The 24,898-nt window shown below is 48.1% G+C and overlaps 1 protein-coding gene across 1 annotated transcript in view; it reads left to right on the top strand.

Moving 5' to 3' along the window:
* The first annotated feature begins 2,889 nt into the window (after positions 1-2,889).
* Positions 2,890-24,898, top strand: part of ANKRD11 (ankyrin repeat domain containing 11) — a 166,130-nt gene continuing 144,121 nt past the window's right edge. The window contains exon 1 of the mRNA XM_054389886.1: positions 2,890-2,922. The gene's annotated coding sequence lies outside the window, so the exon portion shown is untranslated. The remainder of the gene's footprint in view (positions 2,923-24,898) is intronic.

Genomic DNA, 24,898 nt, shown 5'->3' with positions numbered 1-24,898 from the left:
AACATCAGAACAATCCCCAGCTGAAATCATCTCCCTAACTTAGCTTTCTCTCACCAAGAGATACTTTTGATGAATGAGGGTGATAGCCACACTGTTGTGTTGAAACAAAAACAGGTCAGGACGACACAGAAAGGATTTAACTTCCTCCCAGCACTGGATCTTTGACCTGGATGACATTCAAGGCTGTCAAGAAGGCAGCTACAGCCAACTATATTTAGGCAATGAAAAAACAGACTTCCCCTCTCATCTCCTCACTCGGAGGCACCCCAGAGGCAAATGCTTATTTGGAGTGTTTTCAGTGAGCTATGACAAGAAGCTTAATGGAAGGGAGGACAAAAAAAAAAAAAGAAACCAAAGCAAAACCCAACAACCTTTCTTTTGACTGGTTTAGGAGGTCTTATGGAGGAAGGAGATGGGTAGAGATAAAAAGACTAAGCCTAAGTAGAACACAGGACCAGCTTAACAGGCTCAGAATAAATCTCTTTCATGCTGTTACTTAACAGTGAGGTCAGACGTGCTCCTGAGCCACTCCTTCATCGCTGCAGAGCCCAGCAAGGAGATTTTTCATCCTGGAGGACTACTGGCATCCACAGCACATGAGAACAGTCCTTTAAGCTGCCAATGTGTGACTTGAAATGGAATTATGGAATTACAAATGCCAAAAAGGCAAGAACAGTGCTGGAACACACTTGTGGAAGAGGAGTGTTATAAAACATAATGATTATTGCTGAGGTCACTGGTAGAGCTGCTGCCTCAAGGGTTCCCTGTCCTCAGCAACCACAACAAAACGCAGTGACATGGCTCTGCAGGCAGCTGCCACCCATGCCAGGGCACCTTGGTCACCCAGTCTGGGTGGGGAGCCACATGCCTGTCCCCATTTTGTACGTGCTATGAAGATCTGCTCCATAAAAAGGATATTCTTGGGGGATACCACAGCATTTGGCTCACCTTGATGACATGAAGGGGCTCTACCATGTGATGTGTTGTACAAAACACAGATCCACAACAGGACCTATTGGTACTTTTGGAGTTACTCCAGTGTTGGAGAACACAAGTGGAACACAGGGAGTGTGAGGCAGAGACAGGACCTCACTGGTGGCCTTGATGGGAGTTCATGGCCAGGCAGGAGGACTGGCACCAGCAGTGCTCTTCTGAGCACAGGAACTGAGCCTCCCATAGCTACTTGCCTGCCCAGTGCAAACACACTCACACTTACATCTGCTGCTTCCATATGCCCAATGGAACAATGGCAGGAGGCTTGACCATTATCATTTGGAGAGGGAGGGCTTGGTTGTTTAGAGGAAACTCTGTAAATAAAGTCAGCATAAAAGCACAATCAGTAGTGGAATAGATTACAATAAAAAGCAACCACAAACAACATAGCTCAGGAGTAAATGACTTGTCATTGGGCTGAGAAGCACAGTAGAGACCACCCAGGCTTGGTGGGGAAGCCATGGCAGCCATCACCTTGGAATGGTGTGGGAGCTGCACTGAGCCCTGCACTGTGGCAGGTTCTCAGCATCCTCAGCTCCAGCCAGCTGTGTTCAAAAGCTGTGGGCTTGCAATGCAAGTACAGCAGGTGAAACTGGGTTGAAAACACCAAGTTAATGGCCAGTCCCTCCTGACAAGAAGCATGATAATGTGCAACATGTTGCATCGTCTCTCTGCACCCATTCTGATCCCTGGAACCCACCCCCTGGGAACAAACCTGCACTCAAAACCCACTGGCAGCATTTCACATCCCAGCACGTTACCCCCAGTTGATTTTCGAGCCTGTCAGTGCAGAAATGTCAACACATACGATACTGGGCGCTACCCACTTATCACGCTAAGCCGAGGAATCCCCATCCGCAGGGCCTCGCACAAACAAAAGGCAGCACCGGCGGCGCAGCAGGTGCCACCGAACAGGGGAGAGATGCGCCCCGGCTACCCCGGGACCGTGGGGGTCTCCCGCCCGGTGGGGGGTTGGCAGAGACAGGACTGATCATCGAAGGTAAGAAAAAGCAGGGCTCTGCTAAGGCGGGGAAGTATTGTCCGCGTCCCCGAGGATAACGGAGAGACGGGAGTGTCTCTGCATCAACCACCACCGCCGTGCAGTGAGGGGCCTCTGCTCGACCCCACGGCCACTTGGCAGGCCGGAGCGGACAGAAAGCGGGGACGAGAACAGGCCTAGGCCTCCATGGTGAGGAAACGGGCAACTCTATCCCAATCCTAGCAGCCCCTCGGCTTTCCCCCCACGTACCTCCGGAGCCCTGAGGGGCAGCGAGGCCCAGAGGACACAACAGCAGCAAGCCCCCCAACACAGGGCCCGCCCTGGCGCGCGACGCTGCACCCTCGAGCCCCGCCCCGGAAGCACCACCACGCTCGTGACCTCCGGTGAGGCCACCAATGAGCCGCCGAGCTGTCGGGACACGTCGTCCAATAGCGACCTCTCCTCTCCTCGGCCCCGTCTTCCTGCTCCCATCAGCCCTTGCGCGCAGCGGGGGGAGTCGAAACGCGGCGACGCCGCACCCCTCTCTACCCGCCCCTTAGTGCCGTGCTGACATCACAGGGGCACTACGCCGCTTTCCACCAATGGGGCGCGCCGACGCGGCGGGCCAATGAACGGCGGCGTCTCTTCAGTAGCTAATCAGGCGGGTGGCAGCGCTGCGAGCCGAGGCCGAGGCCGAGTGCGGCGGGGCCATGGAGTGCGGGGCCGGGAGCCGCCACTGCCCGCGCCCCCTCCGCTAGTCCCGAGCCCCCGCCGCCCTCCAGCGCCGCTGCAGAAGTAGAAGCAGCAGCAGCAGCAGCACCCGTCGCCGTCGTCTCTTCTGCTTTACCTCTCCACCCCCGCCGCCGCCTCCTCTATGCGGCGGGGCCGGCGGAGCCGCAGGCCTCGCTACTCCGCGAGGCTGCCCTCGGCCCGCTGAGCCCGGAGCACCGGTAAGGGGCGGGCGGGGGGGAGGGTGGAATTGTGCTCGGGGAGCTGGAGGAGGGGGTTGCTGCACCCTGCGCCGTGTTCGGGGAGATGAAGGATGTGGTCGGGGGCTGGAGGGGAACCAGGTCTTCGGGGTGGTGAGGGTAGAGAGGTCTGACGGTGGTTAGAGGGAGACACGGAGGTGAAAGGGAGCGGGGGACATGAGGGCAGAGGGGGTCGGGGAGGGCATAGGGGGTGGAGGGGAGTTGGGGGATGAGAGCAGAGGCTGGAGAGGACATTGGGGGCTAAAGGGGTGGAGAGCGTAGAGAGGGTGAAGGCGGAGGAATTAAGCAGGGGTTGGAGGGGCACCAGGAGATGGGAGCATAGGGAAAAGAAAGGGATGGTAGCAGCGGGATCGGGAGAGGGGGCACCGGGAATAGCAAGGAGGGGGCCCGAGGGGAGGGCAGGTGAAATCGAGGGTGAGGACAGTACGGGGTTGGATTCAGGAGGTAAAGTGACGTACTAAGGGTGGTAAGAGGATGTACAGGGTTTGAGGATGGTGATAAAGGAGGCTGGGGGCTGTTGGAGGGCTGCGGGGGGAGAGGTGAGAACGGGAGGGGTGATCATTGGTAGGGGCAGGGGGAAGGGGCTGCAGAAAGCTGGAGGGAGGAAAAGAGGTGACTGGGGTGAGGAGGATTTGGGGGGTCGATGTGTATATGGGAGCTGTAGAGAGGGCTCGGAGGCTGCTAAATATTTAGGGATGTAGAAGCTTGCGGGGGGCATTATGGGGTAGGAAGAACACAGGGCTGTGGGTCGAGCCAGCAGCGTTGGTTGATTCCCCCTTGTCCACCTTAGTTTTTTGGGGGGATATGACAGCGCATAGAGATGGGGGAGACCGGGGTGCAGGGGGGAAAAGGAAAGCGCATTTTGGGGTGAGTGCTGTGCTGGGAGGAACAATACCAAAAGTTGTCTGAAATGGTAATTTCCGTTTCCCATTTCATCATCCCTGGGTAGGCGTTAGCCCTGCCTGTGTGTACGCAGAGGATGGAGCTGAACCGAGCTGCCGCCAGCCAGCTTGGCTAGTCTGCCTTTATTTATTTAATTTCTAGTTTAATCTTTAAATTGCTCGGTATTTTTCTCCTCGGAGAGGCCTTTTGTGTGCCGGGGAGGGGCTGCTCGACACCTTTGCCCCTTAGCAAAGAGGAAGGCGCAAAAAAAAAAAGAAAAAAGAAAAAAGGAAAAAAAAAAAAAAAGAAAGAATCCCAACCCAAAACAGCTGCACTTCTGCAGTCCAGAATTAACCTCCCCCAGTCCGGTAGATTGATTGCATGTTTAGAAAGGCAAATCGCTGCTCTCCCCCCCTCCTCAGCCCTCGCTTCTCCAGGAGCTGGGATGAGCTGAGCCCTCGGTGCCCTCTGCCCTTTCCCAGAGAGAGCAGCTGTCCTGCGAGGGGGGTGCGTGTGCTGGGAAGGGGGGGGAAAACCGGCTCTTCATTGAGGCACAAGGGTCGGTGTGTCTATGGGTTGGCTTCTGCTGGGAGCTTGGAGATGTGTTTTGATATCCAGTTGCAGGAAAGGGTTCCTCCCCCCTCCTGGTTTTGTACACAAAGTACTCTCTTACCACTGGGGACATGGCCCTATAGGCAGAGAACGCATTCCAGGCAGCTCTTGAAGCAAAATTCCCTCCTGAGATGGCTTCTGAAATTGGGTATAGACTGAGTTTTTTTTCCTCCTTTCCTGTGTAGGCTGCAACATTTTGCGAATGTAGTGCTTTGTGCTTTCCTGAAATGCTGGGATTTGTGTAAATTTCAGGAACTTGGGGTTAGATGTATTTTTCCTTTTTTTTTGTTGTTGTTTGCTCACAAAGTGGAACGTTTTTATATAATCACTCCAATTATTTCTTTTTTTCTGGGGGGGGGTGGGGGGGGTGGTGGAGGTGGGGAACCACTCCCCAGAGTCCTGGAGAGGGAGAAGGAGATTAACTCTCGCATGTTTTCAAATGGCCTCGATACATTCTTTTGTGTGTGTGCTCTACCAGGAACTAAATATTTAACTTGATTAACTTACAAAGTTGGCATTTTTACAGGCTGGATTTACTGGCAGATTAGAGGTGCACGTTGGAACGCTTCTAAATGATCATGTTGGCGTGTGGTAAAAGGGTTTGAAACACCATGTGGAGCAAGACCTATGTGGACTTCTCTGCCTTGGCAGGGAAACCTGGGTACCTTGTTTTGTTATGACTGTGAAATGCTGCCCTGAAGCTGTGTGACCTGTTTTCTTTCATGAGAAGAGCTCTGTCACTGGAAGGTCTTACTCTGAGAGATGCTCTGGTTGAGCTGCTCCTAAAGCATAGTCACCCCCTTGGCCTTCGTGCCTCTGTCTCGTGGGTGGAAGGTCTCACTCCAGGGGTGTTCTTGCTCTGTTTGGGTGCTGTGGTTGAGCTGCCTCTAAAGCACGGTTACCCCCAGAGCCTTTGTGTGTCTTGTCCCCAAAGCAGAGCTTTGTCTGTGCTGCTGTGTCCATCCTGGCATCAGCTCCTGCTTAGGTGTGTCTAGAGTTTGTGCAGCTCAGCTTTTTTCATGCGGAGCTGCTCCAGGTCTCTGGTTCTGGAACTCGTCAGTCCTAAAGGAGGTGGCGCAGGAAGGTGTCAGACTTGCTGGGGCACATCTCATCTGTGCCCTCCCTGGAGAAGGGCGGTCTGGGCTTCTGGAGCTGGCTGGGAACCTGTGTTATTGGGCTAGCTGGGACTTGCATCACCTCCAGACGTGCCTGAGTCAGTGCTGAAGGTTTGCTTTGCGAAATTCACAGCAGGCTGAGGTGCTGGTGGAGTGAACAACATGAGCCCTTTGGTTTCTGGCCTCCAGCTTCATCTGTCCCCAGCTATTACTTGGTTATTTCTGCTCTAAACAGTGATTCTGGGAGCTCTGGTCATGGTGCTGTTAGTGGCCTGATCAGGCTGGAAGCTGGAGATGTTCCCTCAATGTTTCACAATCAGTCTTAGCATTCAGTTCTGCTTCTGCTTTTAAAAATGAACTGTTGTCTGTGTCTCCATTTCATCAAGAATGTGGCTCAGGGTGAATTGCTATTTTTTTATGCACTTCTTTTTGTTTTTATGATGTTGTAATAGGGTTTTCTCAGCTTTAAACATACAATATTGGCTAATACGAGTGTTGCTTTTGGATGGGGGAAGGAAACTCATCAAAACAAATCCCCAAACCCCTCCAGCAAAGCGCTGGGCTTCATTTCTTGCTTGGTGTGTGGTAGGCAACATGACAATCTGTAAAGATTATTTTCTACTTACGTTTGACTTGACAGAGTCCTCCCCAAAATGTTTCTGAGCAAAGCCAAGCATGGCACAGCAGCGTGCAGCGTTCTGCTGCTGCTCAGCAGAGCAGACAAATGTATTTCTCTGGGGTCAGTGAAGAGTAGTGGTGTTAATCAATACTCCACCAGCAGCGTTCCCTTTGCAGTAAACCAGATGGACTACTTACAACTGGTGGTGATTATTTTAACTGTGTAATTGTGACATGGCTGTGTGATGACAGTGTTTCCTGCAGATACTTCAAAGGGAGGCTCCTGACAAGTCTATCTTTACACTGTTTAATCTCTACTCTTTGTCTTTATGTTGTGGCTTTTGGACATGTGTTTGAAGTACTCAGATATTTTTCTTCCTTTTTTTTTTTTCCCCACCTCTTGTTTTTCCATACGTTAAAAGAAGGTGGTACTCTGTCATAATGAAGTGTGCCAAGAAAGGGAATAAACCAGGGATTTTGGGGGGCTCCCATGGCGGTTTTAGTTAGTTTTAGATCCAAGCAGTGATGTAAGGCAAAAGCTTAGGAAGAGCTTTAACTTACTGTGAGGAAGCAGTGGTATATTTGGAAATACAGCATCACAGAATCACATGATGGGGGGCTGAAGGGACCTCTGGGGCTATCTAGTCCAACCACCCTGATAAAGCAGGGACACCTACAGCACGTTGCCCAGTGTCACAATGTCCAGGTGGGTTGGGAATCTCTCCAGAGAAGGAGACTCCACAACTTCTGTGGGCAGCCTGCTCCAGGGCTGCAGCACCCTCATAGCAAAGAAGTCTCTTCTGCTGTTTAGCTGGAACCTCCTGGGTTTTTGTTTTTATCCATTGCCCCTTGTTCTATCCCTGGGCACTGCTTAGAGGAGTCTATCCCTGTCCTTTTGCCCCCTACCCTTTTAGCTCTTGCTGAGTATTGAGAGGATATGCTCTCAGTCTGCTCTCCTCTAGGCTAAACAGCCCCGGGTGTCTCAGCCTTTTCTCCCTACATGTGGAGATGCTCCAGTCCCCTCAAGATCTTTGTAACCTCCACTGGACTCTCTCCAGTGGTTCCTTGTCCCTCTTGAACTGGGGAGCCTGGAACCGGACACAATACTCTAGATGTGGCCTCAAATATTGCTTGAATCATCTATAAAGGTGCATGTGGCTTTGTTTTTGTGGAAAATGTGTTCTGTGGTGACTTGAGTCTTAACTGGGCCAGTCTAATTACTCCATGAAGAAGCCCTTCAACATGGAAGGAAGCACACAGGACCGGGGCTGCTTAATTACATCTGTAAAGTCACCAGCTTGGCCCCTCTTCCTCCCCTGCTGCTGAGTACCTGAATTTCAGGCTGGACTGTCTGCCTTATGGGTTAAAATTCTTCCTCAGTATGAAGATTTAATGGGGGTAGATGCACAGCAAGTAGTGACAGGTACTGCTGCTTTTCAGTAGAGCACAGCTTGAGAATATTTACATGGTGGTTGTTATTCTAATGGTATTTCCTTGATGAGGCTCCAGTGAAGGTGGCTCGTCTGCTGCCTCCATCGCGGGTGAGAACCGTCTGGATTTCAGTTGTAAAAGGCTGTGGAGAGAAAGTGGTGTCTCCATAGCAAAGATCTTAGTGTTTCGTGATAAACTCATATATTTTTACCCCAGCTAATTTAAACCAGTCTGCACGACACTTTGCAGGAGTGATTTGTGGTGCAGCTTTTAAATGTTTTCCTTTTTCCCTACAAGGGAGATGAGCAGCACGGAGCTGGGTGCAGAGCGCTGGGGTTCTCAGCTGGGTGTTATGTAATTTGTGTGCCACTGATGCACGATCATAAAAACACTCCCAGAAACGTTCAAGGAAAAGCTTGTGCAGCCAATTATTTGCAATCACAGGCATCCTAAACTGTGTGGGCTTGTGCAGCTAGAGCAAAGCGTGCTTGGGGAGAATGCTGTCTTTGGTATCCTGCTGTGAAGGGGGTAGGAAGCTGTCAGCACCCACGATCTGGAGGCTGGGTTTGAATGTTTTCAACTGTACCTGGAATTTGCAGGCTTCCCCCCAGTGAGAACTGCTGGTTTTTGGAGTGCTTTCTTGCTGGGTATTTAAAATTCTTTAATTTGTCAGAGTCTGGGCGGTGGTGCTCGCTTCCTCTGTGGCTAGTTAGAGGTGATGCCAATTTGTAATCCTTTACAAGGGTGTAAAAAAAGAAAAGAAAAAGGAGAGAGAGAGAGAAGCTTAAATGCTAATAGCAGAGAGAAATCTGTTCAGCGTGCAGCATGTGTGAGGCAAGCAGGAGCACACGTCGGGCTGTGTAGTCTCTGTCAGCTGAGCCGAGGGCTTTCAGAAATCTGCTCTCATTTTTATGCTGTGTGTGGAATGGCTAATCCCATGAAAGCCTCGCACCTTTTGACAGATGAAACGCTGCTGTTCTTAACTTACTTGAGCAACGTTTTTTTTTAAATATAGATGGTATTAGCTCTGCGGCTCCGAGAGTAATGCAGTCCTTACACGAGAAAGATCTGGCTTTGATCTGACAGCTTTCAAGATCCATTTCCAATCACTGAGTTCCATTAACTCTGTTTATGATGGTGCCCTCAGACTTCTTTTTTTCCTATTTATGTGACTCTTTAGGGTGTTAACGTTTCTGTGTCTGTGAGTTCTCTTTAATAAACTGGAGGAGTAATTGGGGTCAAGAAAGGAAATAATCCTGTTAGAAGGTGTGGGTAATTATATTGGATATTTTGGGCTCCAGAGTTGTTGTTCTTGATTCTTTAATGTTTTCCCCAAACTGTGGGATGTGGAGATAGGACCATACCTCCACCACAATAGGACAGTGGGACTGTGTGGTGCCTGTACAGTTAATTGTGGGAGCATCAAATGAGTGCAACTGCAGGTTTGCTGGTGGGGGAGAGGAAGGGAGGCTTCCCCAGCAAGCAGCCTCTTCCCTCTTCTGCTTTGTTGTTGCCATCAGTGGGATATCTGTGGTCCTATGTCTTGAGTGCAGAGCAGGAGCCCTGGAGCCCATCAACACCCAGTGCAGGAGCTCAGGCAGGTGATGGGTGCTGGCTGTGAGCTTCCCCTCTCCCTCCACACCTGCATCTTGCCATAGAAGGAACCCTCCTGGGTTTTCCTGCTCCTTTCAGTTTTAGTAGTGAAAAGACATGAACTCCTAAAGAGACCCTCTGAAATCTCTGCCTCCTCTGGTGAATTTTCACCTTTTAAATTCATGGTGTGCTTGTTGCAACGTGGCTGTTGTTAGCAGAGGAGGAAATGACAGCGTGCAAAGGCTGAAGAATTGGGACACGCTACCCCAAAGTAAACAGAAAGCGTGTGGCAGTCCTCAGTGTTGCGGGGTAGCAACGGCGAGAGAGTGAATTAGCTGTTGTAGGCAGAAGAAAGTGATGTTTTTTTCTAGGTCAGGGTTGAAGGCACTGTCAGGGTGGTGATGTGAAGCATATATTACTGTCTGCATTGTCCCTGCCATATGGATGTATGCAGTACTGCCCTTGGCATTCAGGCATTGAATTATTTATCCTCTCAAAATCTGAAGGCAGCCTTTCTTCCCTGCCTCTTAAAGAAAACCAAACTTACCTGGGGAGTGTTTTTAAGATAAATCCTGCAGCGTAGCTTAGTGCAGTGGCAGGAGTGGGCTGCTGGCTGTAGGTTGTGTTTATGTCAGAAAACCAGCAGTTACAGCATTTGGTGTTGTGTGGAAATGTTGAAATGTTCTGTTAGGGTGCACGAGTGTCCATGCTGGTGCTGGGTTCCTATGTGACTGAAATGTGTGTCTGCAGCAAAATGGACAGGCTCTGGTAATGGAAAGGGCAGAAAACTTTCCCTGTGTGTAAAAACAAAACAAACTTTCCCTGTGTCTTGGGCATGCACTGGGGGATCTGATGTTTTTCTCTTCTATGAGCCGTGAGAAAGCATCTCTTTTCCTCTTGTGTTAGATTTGCTCTGAGAGAAATACTGAGGTGGTCCTTGTTTGGTGGTCGGCTGAAAGTCCTCAGCTGAGGAGGACAACATCTGGGGGTGTCATAGTGGGTGGTGAAATGGCTGTGGGTGATCAGGGGAGAGAGTGGGGGGAAGCAAACGCTGAGGGAAGCTCTGTCGTTATTTGAGAGATTGATGGCTTTGCAGCGTAGAAAAGGTCTAAAATGATTTACCTTTAGAGCAGCGTGAAGCTGCTAAAACTGTGTCAGGGGCTTGGCAAAGAAGGGAGATGTGATCCTCTGAAAAATTCCCTGTGCTCCAGAGATAGCCTGTCCCTGAAAGCTCTGCAGCCTGGGCAGCAGAGCCTGTGGAGCTGGGGTTTGAAGCAGGGTGCTCTGCTGCCCTGAAGGTCTTGATAGGAAATGAAACTACTTAAAAAAAAAAAAACCCAAACCAAAACAAAACCAGAAAAAAACACAACCAACCCCCCCCCCCCCCCCAAACTATATTGAAGGAAAATAAGGTGAATGGAAACCTTGCTATTAAATGTTGGACTGCAGTTCATAGTGGTGCTTCATTTTAAATAAAGCACCTATGAAAGTGCTCCCCTCCCCCTCAGCCCAGAGTCTTATCAGCTTATCTGGGCAGGAGTTCAGAGCCATAAAAACTATATCCTGCTTACACCTTCCAGCCTATCCTATGACCTGCTCTCTGTAAACAAGTTGTACCAGGAGCCCCACATTACTAGTAAGTAGCTGGGTTCTGCGGGCTGCTGAGCTCCGGGAGGAGCCCAGATAAAGTTCCAAGAAGTTGGGAATGGTCTCTGGGTAGCTGCCTTCCATGGGGAGGAGGTGAGCTGCTGTCTGCTGACTGTGGCAGTGACTGCACCCTGTGAAAGGAGCAGGGTTTGGGTCGATTTTGACGCTCTGGGTCTGGTGTTTTCCGCGTTCTGCAGGCTGGTGGCTGTTGCAGGTTGGGAAATGTCAGCGTTGTCGTAAGGACACACACCGCTCGCTGCACCCGCTGGTGGCCTGCTGTTGCGTCAGGCCCTGGATGGACTGAAGCTGTAAGCCTATTTATAAAGTATCAGTAGATAGATGGGTGAGATTAGCCAGGCTGATGCTGGGAAGAGGTGTAGGTAGATGTGGGGAAGGGCTGTGTGTGGAAACAAACATCCTGCTCATGGCTGCTGTGGTGGTTTAAATACCACTGGGTGAGCTGGTGCTCTAGTTACAGTGTTTGGCTGCTTCCCATAGCTAGCTGTCTCCCTGGTTTCATTTTGCAGCTAGGCACAGGCTGATCTGTTTATCTGAGCAAGATCCTGGGTCTGTAATGAGTGAGTCTGGGTGTTTTTGTGTGTAAAACTTCACCTTTTGGAGCAAAGAGGTGAATGCGCCAGCTGGGTTTGAAGATGAAAGTCCTGTTCTCCTAGAGCCTTGACCTTCTTATTCCAACTCATGGTTTCTTGTCCTACCAGCTCAGACAGGACATATGAGAATATGCACGTTTTGAAACCTGGGATAGTTGAGAACTGTGCTCTCTTCTCTAGTTTCCTTTCTTGCTGTAGCCTGGCTCTCAGCACACATCAGGGTGCTGTGGGGTGACTGTTCTGGCCTCTGATCTCTTTGATCTCCACTTTACCAGCAGCCCGTAAAGCTTCTGGCTTTCTGACCAGGATCTGAGGTGCCCTGCATTACTCAGAGCTGCTGATCTCTGTTATGGGTGAAGGTGGTGAGCTAAATTGCCTTCCTCTGTGATCAGCACTGCTACTGGGGTGCTAAACTTGTTCTGTGGTGAGAGCTGCATTGCCTTTGAGTTTGCCCTCATCCAGAGGAGGAGAGATCAGATGAGAAGTCAACTTGGTGGCTTTTTCTTGGTGTGCTGAGTAGCATCTCTTAGAAAGCCACAGGTTGTAGTCTTAAAATGCGAATTCACTTCTGCAGTCTGTTCTGTCTGATAGCTTCCCCTGCATCACCCACCATAACATTTCTTCTCCCTTCTGTCTGTCCCTCCCCCTTCTCTGGAGCCTCATCTGATGGAGGTTCTGTTCAGCTCTCCACTTTCTCCTTGGTCCTCCTTATCCAGGATTCTTGTCTCTAATTTTAGCCTGTCTGCCTTTGATGTTCCCTCCCGTCTGTTCTTGCCTTTCTCCTTTTCTCCATGATCATCCTTGCATCTCCATTTCCCTCTGTGATTTGAGCCTTGTTTTTGCATGCTGGGAGGAAAGTGCTTGAAACCAGAGTGAAGCATAGAGAGGTGAAGGATTTGAGGGTGTGGAGACTTCTGCCAGGGATGGGAGTTTGGAGTGCTGGTATCTTGGGTCTGCTGTTGTGTGGCTGTTACCTCTTCTGCATCACTGGGACTGTCTTTGTTCCCTGCTTAGATCAGCTCTTTGGCTCTTTCTCTTGAGGATTCCTCCTGTATTTGAGCAATGAGCTCTTTTCCATGGTGTCACCAGCAATACTTGTAGGCAGAATTTACTCTCGTTGAGCAGTGCAGGTAATGGAAATCTGCAGAATCCTCCTGACAGCCTCCTCGGAGCTGTTCTCTTCTCCATCTGGTGCTAGTTCACTGCTGCAGCTCACAGTAGAGAGGGGTGCAGGGAGGGTGCTGGCTGCTCTGCTCACTGAGTATTGCCTGACAGCCTAGCCTTCCCCTGACCCATTTGCCAGGCCATGAGAGCTGCAAGCTGTATGGTTTTCTCAGGAGTTTTACTTCATGTTAGCATGAATTTGCTTATGTGCAGAGAAAATGACTTCTGGTGTGGATGCATTCTGACAGAGTGAGCAGCGCTCCGCAGAAGGCTGCGGTGCACGCCAGCAGTGAGCAGGGGACCAGAGGCTTTGGAGGTGGCTTGTCCTGGTGGGATTCATCTGTCTGAAGACCAGTGAGGACTCTGTGTGTGCACAGAATCCCATTTGTGCACAGAATATAAATACTGGCTGTTGCAGGCATGCAGCCTGTGCTTTTAGAAGTTCTTTTGTGCAAACAACGTTCAACCCCTCCACCACTGCAGCAAGGAGCTTCAGCAGAAACCCAACCCTAGCAATTAGTGAAGGCTTTAAAGGGAACCTAGCAACTGCTGCTGTAGTTTGAGTCACAGAGAGGTTTGGTGTTTTTTTGTTTTTTTTTTTTTAGAGTCTGAGGTTTGTAGCAGTTTGTGTTGTGTGAAAATACTCTCTGTGTTGCTGTAGAGGGAAAGGTGGAGGGATGGAGGGCTACAAAGATAATTGAGGGGACTGGAGCATATCAGTGAGGAGGAGAGGCTGAGGGACCTGGGGCTGTTTAGCCTGGAGAAGAACAGCCTGAGAGGGGATCTGCTCAATGCTCAGCAAGAGCTAAAGGGTGGGGGGCAAGAGGATGGGGCCAGACTCTTTCCAGTGGTGCCAAGCGACACGACAAGGGGCATTGGGTACAAGCTGAAACCCAGTAGGTTTTGTCTGAACAAGATGAGAAACTTCTTTGCTGTGAGGGTGTTGGAGCCCTGGAGCAGGCTGCCTAGAGAAGTTGTGGAATCTGCTTCTCTGGAGAGATTCCAAACCCACCTGGACATTGTGATCCTGAGCAACCTGCTGTGGGTGCTCCTGCTTTAGCAGGGACGTTGGACTAGATGATCCCCAGAGGTCCCTTCCAACCTCCACCATACTGGGATTCTGTGAGGGAGCAGTGGATCAGTGACTAAATGAGTTGACTACTGTGGGTTTCATGGCAAGTGAGCCTCTGGGAAAGTGGAGCATCTGTGTGGTGGTATGTGAACTGGGTGTTTGTGGGTAACCTGAGCTCACCTGTAAAGAGTTTTGTTACCCAGATACTTTTTGACCTAACTTGCTGTTGTCAGTGATGATTAACAGATGATGCTCTCCACGAGTGTGGTTATGTAAAACATTAATGCCCTGCCTCCTTTCAGATCAGCTTTATAATGTGTGCGGGGCCCGAAGTCAAACTTCAAAGCAGGTAGTTTGCTTTATGGTTGGACCTCTGAGCAGTTTTATGTGCAGGGTGGAGTTGAACTTGTGGAGAATATTGCAGTTTTCCCACTGTCATAAAAAGTTATGATCCTCATGATTCAAGTATTGTTCTGTAGGTGGAGGCAGGAGACAGATGCAGGGGTCAGTGGGAGCGTGTACGGAGGGAGTTCAGATGTGCCAGCGGAGTGAATGCCGTCCTCTGTGCTCCCAGCTCGCTGAAACGGGTTCAAAAAGTGCCTTGTGCTCTTTCTGGGTCTTCCTAAGAAACCTGCACCTGTGGTACTCACGGAACAGGGAGACCATTTCCCTGGGAAAGGAACTTGGCAGGGGAGCTGCGGAACGCGGCTGAGAGGGGGGCTGTTTTCCAATGCAGTATTTTAAACCCTTCTTAAAACGTGGCGCTTCGGAGGGGAAGAGAGACTGTAAGTCACTTTATAACCTACTTTCTTTCTTTGGGTTTTTCTTTGGGGTTGCAGCCAACTGAGTTAAAATAAATAAGTGGCTGCCTCTTGAAGGAGCCTTGTTCCAATTAACTTCACTCATGCTGCCGAAGATATTTAGAAACTGAGAAATATTCCCGAGAAAAGACTGTTCAGGCAAAATGATCTTAGTGGGAGAGTAGGATAACCTTTTAAAGCCTTAATTGTGGGCATTTCTAAGAGCATCTGATGCTGATGGTGAGTTCTTATTGACCTGGGCTGCTTCTAAACCCTGGTGAGGTGTAAGACAGCTGCAGTCTCAGCACTGCAGATCGAGGCATAAAACAGTTGGGTTTTCAAGAAGTAAGTTAGAGCTGGTGAAAATAAGTCACTATTCCAGTTTCAGTCAGATCTCTATAAATATTCTGAGTGACTTCGCCTCTGGTTTAAAACCTTCTCTCCTGGGATGAGGAGGTATAAATGTGCTCTTTGTTTGCAGCCAGGAAAATTAAAGGATCACAACATTCAGAAACCTACATGTTAGATCTTCTGGAAAGCTGTTTCTTCAAGAATATATATACTGTACCTAAAGGTACAGATACCTTCGTTAAGGTGGCTTGTTTTCTATCCTGTGAGCTTGAATTTTATTCTGAATACATTCAAACTTAGGAAAAAAAAATAAAGGACTGTGATTCTTATCTGTGGATGATCCATTAGCTGCCTCAGCTTGCCTTTATTTATTTAGATAAACACATGTGTGAATGTAAACATCTTATCCAGAATGGCCTTGCAAATGTTCCTGCATTAACATATATTGTCATGGAGAATAATTTTCATTTAACTGTAATTTGCTTTATATTTTCCTGCCTGGTTGCCATAGTAACACAGTCCGATGTGGCTGTGCCTGCTCCAGGAGCTGGGTTATGCATTGCCTTTATAATGGACCTCTGTTAATCAGGCTGCAGCTCTCTCTGAAGGAACCAGCATCATTTGTAGGAGGCACCTTATTTGGATAAACTCAGATGCCTGCAGTACCTCAGCTTAATGTTTGGAGTTACTGGGAGTGCTTTTCTGTTCTGCACAAGTTTTGTCATTAGAATTATGTATTAGGGTTGTGGTACTGATGTGTATTTACTTAAGTTTAATGTCAGTTAGACTTCATTTTCCGTTTTCACTTAATTTGCTGTAACAGCCTAACTAGTAACACTCCTTCCTGTGGTTCAGTTTCAGATCTTTAACGTCTGAAACACAGCAATGAAATATTTGTTGTCCTTATCTGTGCATTGAAAGTTGGCTTTCTTCTCATAATGGTGTATTTGTGGCTTTGTGGTGGTGGTGGAAGCTGCACAAACCACCTTCAGTGGTGCCCAGTGATAGGACTAGTGACAACAGGCACACACTGGAACCCAGAAGGTCCTGTCTGAATAGGAGGAGAAACTTCTTTGTTGTGAGGGTGCTGGAGCCTTGGAGCAGGCTGCCCAGAGAGGTTGTGTAGTCTCCCTCTCTCTGGAGAGATTTCATACCTACCTGGACATTGTGACCCTACTTCAGCAGGGAGTTTGGACTGGATGATCCACAGAGGTCTTTTTGAACTCTCACTGTGCTGGGATTCAGGGATTTTCTTCTACTGCAAGCCTGGCATCTCACAGCACTGAACTTTGTCCAACAGTGATACCAAAGCATTTATCATGCTTCCAAAGAAAAATGGTTTCCTTTTGGCTAAGAACAGGTAGAAATAAAGGTGGATCTGAGTCCCATTTCTTGCCGGTCTGTGGATTTTGGGTCTGGTTTGCACCTCTTGTTTTTGGGCACTGTGTCCCTGTCAGCCTCCTGCCATGGTTGCTGTTTCTCTGAACTGTGCCCAGTTTCCCTTTGATTTACTTCACTTGGGAACCCCCAGGCTCAGAAAATGCAGATGTGAGTGTTGTGTATGTCCACTGCAGCTGGCGGTGGGAAGCTGATTTTAGAGCTAAAGATAGTGGGGCCATCCCAAGGCAGAGGCATCTAGGACTGCAGATACTACCCCTGTGTGCAAGCCATAGTGTGGTGGTGGCTTTGCCCTTCTCTGAGGGGGCTGGGGGCTGTAGTGGATCCCACTAATGTATAGAACCATATGCTTCATGTCTTCTCTGTGACTTTAAAGATGAAGTACAGCATGATCTCCAGGTGTATCTCTTCTTGGATGCAGTGACAAAATAGGATGATACAGTCCTCTGCCTCTGTCTGTGGCTTGGTGAAACCTTGGGAGAACTTGACTTCCAGCTACTGAGATAAGAATCATGGTGGCATCAGTTAAAACTGACCTTGTCAATGAGCAAATGATTAATTTTTGCTCAACAGGATGAACTGAAAGAGAGAAAACAAACCACTTGGGGTTCTCTGATCTGTGCATTTTCATGATGGAAACCTTAAATTGTACCCTAGGGATGTGAATTTCACCTCCCTCCCAAATCAGCCTCCTCCAGATGAATTTTGAGTTTGATTTGAGCTCTCAGAAAATGTGTGTTGGCCCTTTGGTTCCTCTGCTCTTCATGGTTGGAGGCCAATTGTGGCTTACGTAAGTCTGGATTACTCTAGCACGTGGATGCTTTCAGATGCATATGGTCTCACAGTTATTTCTTGGGACTCTGCAGAAAGAATTGAGTAACATTTTGTTCTGTAATGCACTATTAAGAAACCCAGCGTGTTTTTTTTCCTGTGATGGCATATAAACAAGTAGTGATAACACCCTATTTAAAGCCTTTGGAGGAGGAAGGGCTGAATCAAGCTTGATTTCTTTTCCCCCCCCCCACCCCCTGTACCTACACACCACATTTCAGAGCAGTTTTGCTTGCCTGCCATGAAAGCTGTTAGCTATTTTATCTATTCTAAATGAACCAGGTTTTGAGGTGCAGCACTTGGCGTGGGTATGGAGTAGCTTTGTTCACAGATGTTACTCACTTCTGCTCCCCCTCTGCCCTCATGAGATCACATCTGGAGTACTGTGTCCAGTTCTGGGCTCCCCAGTTCAAAAGGAACTGGGGATGTACTAGAGAGTGTCCAATGGAGGCTGAGGATGATGAAGTGACTGCAACATCTGTCTGATAAGGAAAGGCTGAGAGACCTGGGGCTGTTTAGCCTGGAAAAGAGAAGATGGAGAGGGGATCTTATTAATGTGTATAGATATCTGAAAGGTGGGTGTCCAGAAGGTACTTGTCCCTTTTTAGTGGTGCCCTGTGATAGGACAAGGGAAGTTCCACCTCAACATGAGGAAAAAAACTTCTTTATTGTTAAGGGTGCTGGAGCACTGGAAACAGGCTGCCCAGAGAGGTTGTGGAGTCTCCTTCCCTAGAGACTTTCAAGACCCACCTGGATGTGTTCCTGTGTGACCTGCTCCAGGTGATCCTGCTTTGGCAGAGGGGCTGGACTCAATCTTCAGAAGTCCCTTCCAGCCCCTACCATTCTATGATTTCTGTGAATTTCCCTGTGTGATGTTAATGCTCTTTTCCTATTGACAGAGGCAGATGTGATTGTGTCAAAGGCCCACAGAATTTTAATAGAAGGCTAAAAAATGGTTTGGTTGTAGTCTGGAGTTTTGGATCTTATGCAGAATTTTGCATTTTTCCGCTTTTCCCTACTTGTCACACAAATGCTGAGAATTGACCATTACTTGGTATTCTTCAGTGACAAACCTGTGGGATACTCAAATGTCTCTCTTCAAAGGGGATAGGTAATGTGCTCTGACAGTCTAAGCTATCAAATGGGACAGTCAGGCTTGCTGGCAATTCATGAAATAATGTACGCATTTTTCTGAATTTTACTCAATTTTTGCTCAACTTCATATACCTGAAAAATCAGCTGTTCCACCCCAAAAGCTTCAGAATAGGAAGTATTTTGAGAGTTAAGTATTAAAATCTATAATAGTGCAAGGAAATAAAAAGCAGTTTTTGAGCTAGTGTTGATATTTCCAGCATCGCAGGAGCAACCTCCTATGGGAATGAGGGTAGAGGTCTGTGGTTGAAGACAAAGGGGTGGTGGTGTATTGACAGCATAGCTGGGCATTGCTTAACTCATTTTAACCAACCAGCCCCAAACCCCTGTTACCCTCTAGCCTGTGTGTAAATTTGTGTGTGGTGAGTAACTTACATTTTCTGACTTCTCAGCTCTCGCAGCACACCTTTGAGGTGTTTTCTTCCAGGGGTGTAGTTCTGAAGGGCTGCTTGATGAATTGCAATGTGAGCACCTTGTAGGTATAAACTAACACGTGGTGACTAAGTTACCTTTGTGGACTCACTGAATAACTCTCTTTCCCTGATAACTGGGTTAAACATTCGTTCCGTAGCAGGAGAGCAGAGCGGCTTTGGTGGCAGGGAGTGTTTGACTCTGAGGTTTCACTTTGAGAGTACTTTAAGGTATTTATTTGCACTTGGGTTTGGTCTGACAGCTAACAGTTACCTTATCAAAAGTCATGAGAAAGTGTTAATTGGAGATAAAACATTATAAGCCCAAATTGTCTTTCTGTTCCCTCCCTTCTTGGATGTTTGGGTTGACTTTCACCCTGTGTCGTGCTGTGAAGACTGTGTTGGATTTAGCTCCATTAATTATGTGGAGACGTGTATCTCAGAATCCCAGCGTGGTGGGGGTTGGAATGTGCTTCTGGAGATCATCTAGTCCAACCCCCCTGCTAAAGCAGTGTCACCCACAGCAGGATGCCCAGAAGCACAATGTCCAGGTGGGTTTGGAATGTCTCCAGTGAAGGAGACTACACAAACTCTGGGCAGCCTGCTACAGGGTCCCAGCACCCTCAACTTCAAGTTCCTTCCACCACAGCCTGGACATGGTGCTATTAGCAAGAAAATGTTGCAAACTGGGCTGAGATACGCGGTGGTGGAGAGCTCAGAGGAGCTGCCTTGTGTGCAGTCGTGGGAAGAGGAATGTCTTCAGGGAGTGGGTGAATTGTTTCCTTCTGCTTGGAACAGCCTCCTAATGAACTGCCCTCTCCAGGGTGTAGAGAGATTAACCTCCCACGGCTGGCTGCAACCTGGGAGACTTCCACCATGCTGCTGCCTTCACATGTTTGTGGCTAAAAATACGTTTGTGCTGCTGCTGGGTGGACTCGTGGCACGGTGATCTTTTAGTCTTCAAGCAGGAGACCTTGTGTTTCTGGCTGAGCTACTGCCTGAATCGTGGGGTTTTGTGTTTGGTTTTTTTGTTTTTTTTTTTTTTTTTTTTTTTTTTTTTTTTTTTTTTTTTTTTGCTCTGCAGTATGACTGCTTTTTCTCCTTCCAACTGAAAAAAATGTGTTGGAAATAATTGTTCTGGTTGGAATTCCCTCTTTGACAACAATAGCAGAAATGGGGTGGGGTTGTTTGAAAATGTTTAATGATGAAAAGTTTTGGAGGAAGGAGCTCGCCCAAGCTGCCCAGGCTTCACCACGTGATTCCTCTTCACTGTTTAGTCTTCTGCAGAAGCGGTGGCGTTCTCCCAGCCGGCTCTTTGAATAGTTTTGACCACTTCTGCCTCTTCTGAGCACAACTGTTGAAGAATGCTTTGTCTGTGTTGGGTCTCACTTGCTCTGCTGCATTCCCTCATTCAGCTGCCTTCATTTGGTTGTAATTTAGCACTCCCCTCTTATCCGATGAGGCAGAATGAAAGCCTTCCTGGCTAACACCTAGGAGCAGTACTTGGAGTTATTGCTACCTCTGCATGTAATGATTCATCCTGGAGGCAGACAGCTCACTGCCCTCAATATCTCCTTGTAGGTCCAGACACATTCAGATGTGGTGCTTCAGCCTTCCTGGCTTGTGGAATCTCAGACTGATGCTTCTGTTTACTGGGAGGCTTTGTTTCTTGGTAACCCTGGAGATGTTTCATGGCAGCAGTAGCACAAGGGCTAGTTTAGACACAGCACGGATGGCTGTAGGTGAGTTTACTGCCTGGTGTTGAGCAGCTCAGTAGCTGATACTCTTGCAGCGAGTTGGAACTTGAATTCTTGTGCCAGTGGGGAAGCTGCAGTGGGGAGGTTGAGGTCTGGGATGTAAAATGACTCGCAGCAAACATTGCGTAAGTACATGGAGCTCTGCTCTCGGTGCTGAGTGTTTTCTCTGTGCTCCTGAGAGAGATTCAGGTTTTTTATCTCTCGACTTCTTTAAGATTCAGAGTATATCTTCCTCCTTTCATGTTGGTCTTACCTTGACTTGCTTGATGCCAGAGCTCACCTTCTGCATCTGCTGGACTTTTGTGTCCTTCCTCTGCCCGTGTGTTCCTGAGACCCGTCGCTGCTGTTGCTCAGCCGTAGGGCTCAGTCACAAGCTACTCAGACAACCTACACCATTTGTAAGGAAACTCTTTAAAATATAGATGGCATTAGAGGGCCTCAGGCTTAAAATTAGAAACTGTTTATGATGCACGGTTGTAGTTGTTTACCTTGAACCATAATTATCTTATTTCCTGAGTTAAAATCGTCACGTCAGCTTGCTGAAGCAAGATTTGATGACAAAGGAATTGTTTTTAGCCACCAGCAGAGCAAAGAACACTTCAAGTATGTGTCTAAATATGATTTTATAACCCAAAGTATAGCACACTCAGGGTTTTAAATTGGCTCTGGAAGTTGCGTGGGCTTATGGGTAGGACATTTGGCCAGGGATCAAGGGACTGGGTTTAATCCTAACCCTGTCCTTTTGTCCTTTGTGCTGTTTGTTTGGAGGGGGATGTGTGAAGGAAAGGATCTGCCCATCTACAAGGTGTTTGTGGATTTTTTTGGGGTGTGGTATCAAGGCATGGCAGGAGTGGGATCACTGCTGCTGGAGGGTGAGGCTCCCTGGCAAGCACTGCCCCTTCCTGGGGCACACAAGCCAGTGCTGCCCATCCTAAGATGGAGACCAGCAGGCAGAGGTGAGTGGGCTTTCTGCAGAGCTGGCAGCATTAGCTGCTTTAGGGACAAGCTCCAGAAGGGGCCTGAGGGAGGAGCAGGGGATCTAGCAGCTGAGCAGGAGCACATCTCCCAGCTCAGTTGTCACAGGGAACTTCACCCACAGCCCCCAAGCCCCTCCTGAGGGGCTGGGGTAGCACGAACAGACACAAACACTGGACATCCCTATTCTGCTACGCAGTGGTGCTCTCTGGAGAGTCTCTGTAGCTGAGGTGGCCTCCTCCTGCTGTCATTGCAAGGTGAGGCTGTGGCAGCCAGCTGCTTCCTCACCATTACCTGGAGCTGCTGGGATGTTCCTTCTTCAGGAGAATGGAAATGGGAGTGGAACAGCTTCTTTAATGCTGGCAACTGCTACTTAAACCTGTTCAGGGCTTAGAATAGAGTGAAAAATAATCAGTGGAAGCTGTAGGTGCTTTCAATTTAGGTGGTATTTTAAAAGAATCTTTTTATTCTGACCTTAACTTGCCAGGCCCTAGACAATAGGGAGAGATGCTGCTGTCTGTAAATCAGGGAGGAGCTGCCTTCACAGCTGCTTCTTGCTGTGTAATTTGAGGTGATTGTAAGTCACTTATCATACTTCTGGGAGCTGAACATTTGAGCACATCTTAACAGTTGCATTTTTCACATCACTTTCTGGGGACCTCCTGGGTCATCCAGCCAGGTCTGCTGTTCCGGTAGGTGGTAGGGTCATCTCATCCTTGCAGTGGCTGTATGGATGTGGGTGTGAGCCTTTGAGTGAGACCTGCATATTCTTAAGAAACCAGTATCTGAGTTGTTGAAGTGTCTGGTTGTAGTGTTTGTGTGGCTGCATGGAATTTTCTTGGCTGAGCAGGTTGTGTTCGGGTGATCATGGATCTTGGATAAGCTTGCTCTGTGTGTTTTGTTTTTTTTTTTCCCCCTCTTTGAGAGAGACTCTGTATGTTCTTGTAGGCTGCACAGTGAGTTCCTTGACTCCTCCTTGGCTAATTAGTGTTTTAAAATGGGATGCTCGCATCCTTTTCACAAATCAGCTTTCAGAAAGGAAAGGAAATGGATCAGTTATTAATAGCAACCTGTATCCAATTTGCCACTGAATCGCAGGGTAGCAAATATCTGAGGTGTAAAGGTGACAAATGTCTGTCTCTCACTCTTTTCTTCTTCCCAAGAATGGTCTGTGTTTTCTCAGTGTGTTAAAATTGAGCACTGGGTAAGGAATTTTGGACTCAGATATTAAAACAGTGGTGCTCTTCCTAGCCTAGCAGCATTGTTAACCTTCCTTCCTTCATTCCTTCAGAAAAAGAACCTACAAAGGGAATTTGAATGGAATGGGTGAGTAAAGGGCTCTTAGCAAAGTTACACAGATGATGTTCAGGCTGAGGATGGGAAGTGTGGCTTTCTCCCACTTCAGATTTGTGGTTAGGAGGAATGCAAAGGAGAAGGTACCTGAAATATGTCAGCAGCTGTGATTGACCTTTAAATTAGTGGTTTAATTCCAGGGAACATACTTCTTGTCTTCATTGGGCTTAAGCTTCAATTGGAGCTTAAATAGGACAGTTTAAAGCTTCAAGACTTTTTAGCCTGGCTTCTGTTCAGCATGGTGGGGGTCTTCAGCTCTCAGAGGTGGGCAGGAATTTTATCTATCTTAAAATTCACCGTTGAGGGGGCCCTTTTGATGGCATATCAGCATATTCCTATCTCCTATGAAGACAGATTGAGGGAGTTGGGGCTGTTCAGTCTGGAGAAAAGGCGGCTCCAAGGAGACCTTACTGTGGCCTTCCAATGTCTTAAGGGGGCCTACAAGAAAGCTGGTGAGGGACTTTTTAGGGTTTCAGGTAGTGAAAGGACTAGGGAGAATGGAGCAAAACTAGGTAGATTCAGATTGAATGTTAGGAAGAAATTCTTCACCATGAGGGTGGTGAGACACTGGAATAGGTTGCCTGGGGAGGTGGTAGAAGCCTCATCCCTGGAGGTTTTTAAGGTCAAGGTGGATGTGGCTGTGAGCAACCTGATCTAGTGTGAGGTGTCCCTGCCCATGGCAGGGGGGTTGGAACTAGATGATCCTTGAGGTCCCTAACAATTCTATGATTCTTTACCATGCAGCCTTTAGATCTCAAGCAGCAGAATCTCCCTGTGGCCATAAGGCAGGGGTTATTTTGGTTTTTCTGTGCAGGTGGTAAGTTTCAAGGATGGCTTTGACAAACATAAGCAGACAAACTGTCAGCTCAGTTTGTTGGCCAGCTGAATCTGTGGCAATTCTGGCTGGTTTTGTTGTTAAACTTCAATTCTGTAGCCTAGAACTAAGTGTTCTAGTGCTGGATGAATTTCTTGTAGTTTTCCCATAAACCTTTCTACTTGTTAACATCAGGGAATACTCCTCCTTGTGCTGGTGGCTCCACTGATGCTCAGTTTCCTTTCTTACTTCTGGCTGGTGTGACAGAAGAGCATCTCTGGTCTTGCCTCCTGCCTCTGACTTGGATTCACTGTGTGGTGGTTTCTGTGCTGACCTGAAAGTCTTTTCCTGGATTATGCTTCGTAAAAATGTTTGATTTTCATTGAAATGATGGCCTTCTACAAGCATGCTGCTGTGCTTAGGCTTTAAAAAGTGTCAACTTTACTGTCTCTGCATTACCTGACTAATTGGACTGGAAATTTACTACTTTTCCAATGAGGCTCAGCAAATGTTTAGGATATGGAGGCTCCAATTTCTTCTCGCTTTCATCTGAGCTAAAAATACCCATGGAACAGCTCTGATTTGAAAATCCACACCATTGTGCATCCTGTGTCTCTTCCAAATGGCTTCAGAATTAACAGCTTTCTGTGCACTAAAATAAACAGCTTGAGGGTTCTGTACATTTTGTTGTTGAATTTTATGGCTCGATAGCTAAGCAGCTCAGGTTATGTGAAAGCAGATATGACTCCTGTGCTGTGCTGATGGTTTTCTCGGAAGCACATCCTCACGTGCTTGATGTGTGTGTGTGTGTGTGTTCACTTTTGATGTGCTTTTGCTGTATTTTGCTGTAATAACAACATGTTTTTCCAAAGCAAGACAGTGGATCTTTGCTCTGCATGTGCAGATCATTAACAAAGAAGTGAGACTAATTATGCATCTTTTTGGAAGAGATTAAGCCAGGCTGGAAGGACCCAGCAGTCTTGGGTAATGACATTTTGTATTGGAGCTCTAAAAAGAGAAGTCAAAAGGGTTTGGAAGCACTGGGGCTGACACACAGTGATGCTTGTAGCTCTGTGGGCTGCTGGAGTGACAGCAGAAAACTGGTTTTAGGTGCCCAACCGTTTTCTCATCCATGACAGAGAAGGCCGCTTGCTGCAATCGCAGAATCATTTAGGTTGGAATCAGACAGAATCCCAGAATCTCAGCATGGTGGGGATTAGAAGTGACCTCTGGAGGTTGTCCAGTCCAACCACCCTGCTGAAGTGGGGTCACCCACAACAGGTTGCCCAGGGTCACAATGTCCACAGAGGTTTGGAATGTCTCTAGAGGAGACTCCACAACCTCTCTGGGC

Source organism: Indicator indicator, chromosome 19 (assembly GCF_027791375.1).
Source record: "Indicator indicator isolate 239-I01 chromosome 19, UM_Iind_1.1, whole genome shotgun sequence".
Taxonomy (NCBI): domain Eukaryota; kingdom Metazoa; phylum Chordata; class Aves; order Piciformes; family Indicatoridae; genus Indicator; species Indicator indicator.
The sequence above is the reverse complement of the archived record's forward strand: the minus strand, read 5'-3'. Positions and strand labels throughout refer to the sequence as shown.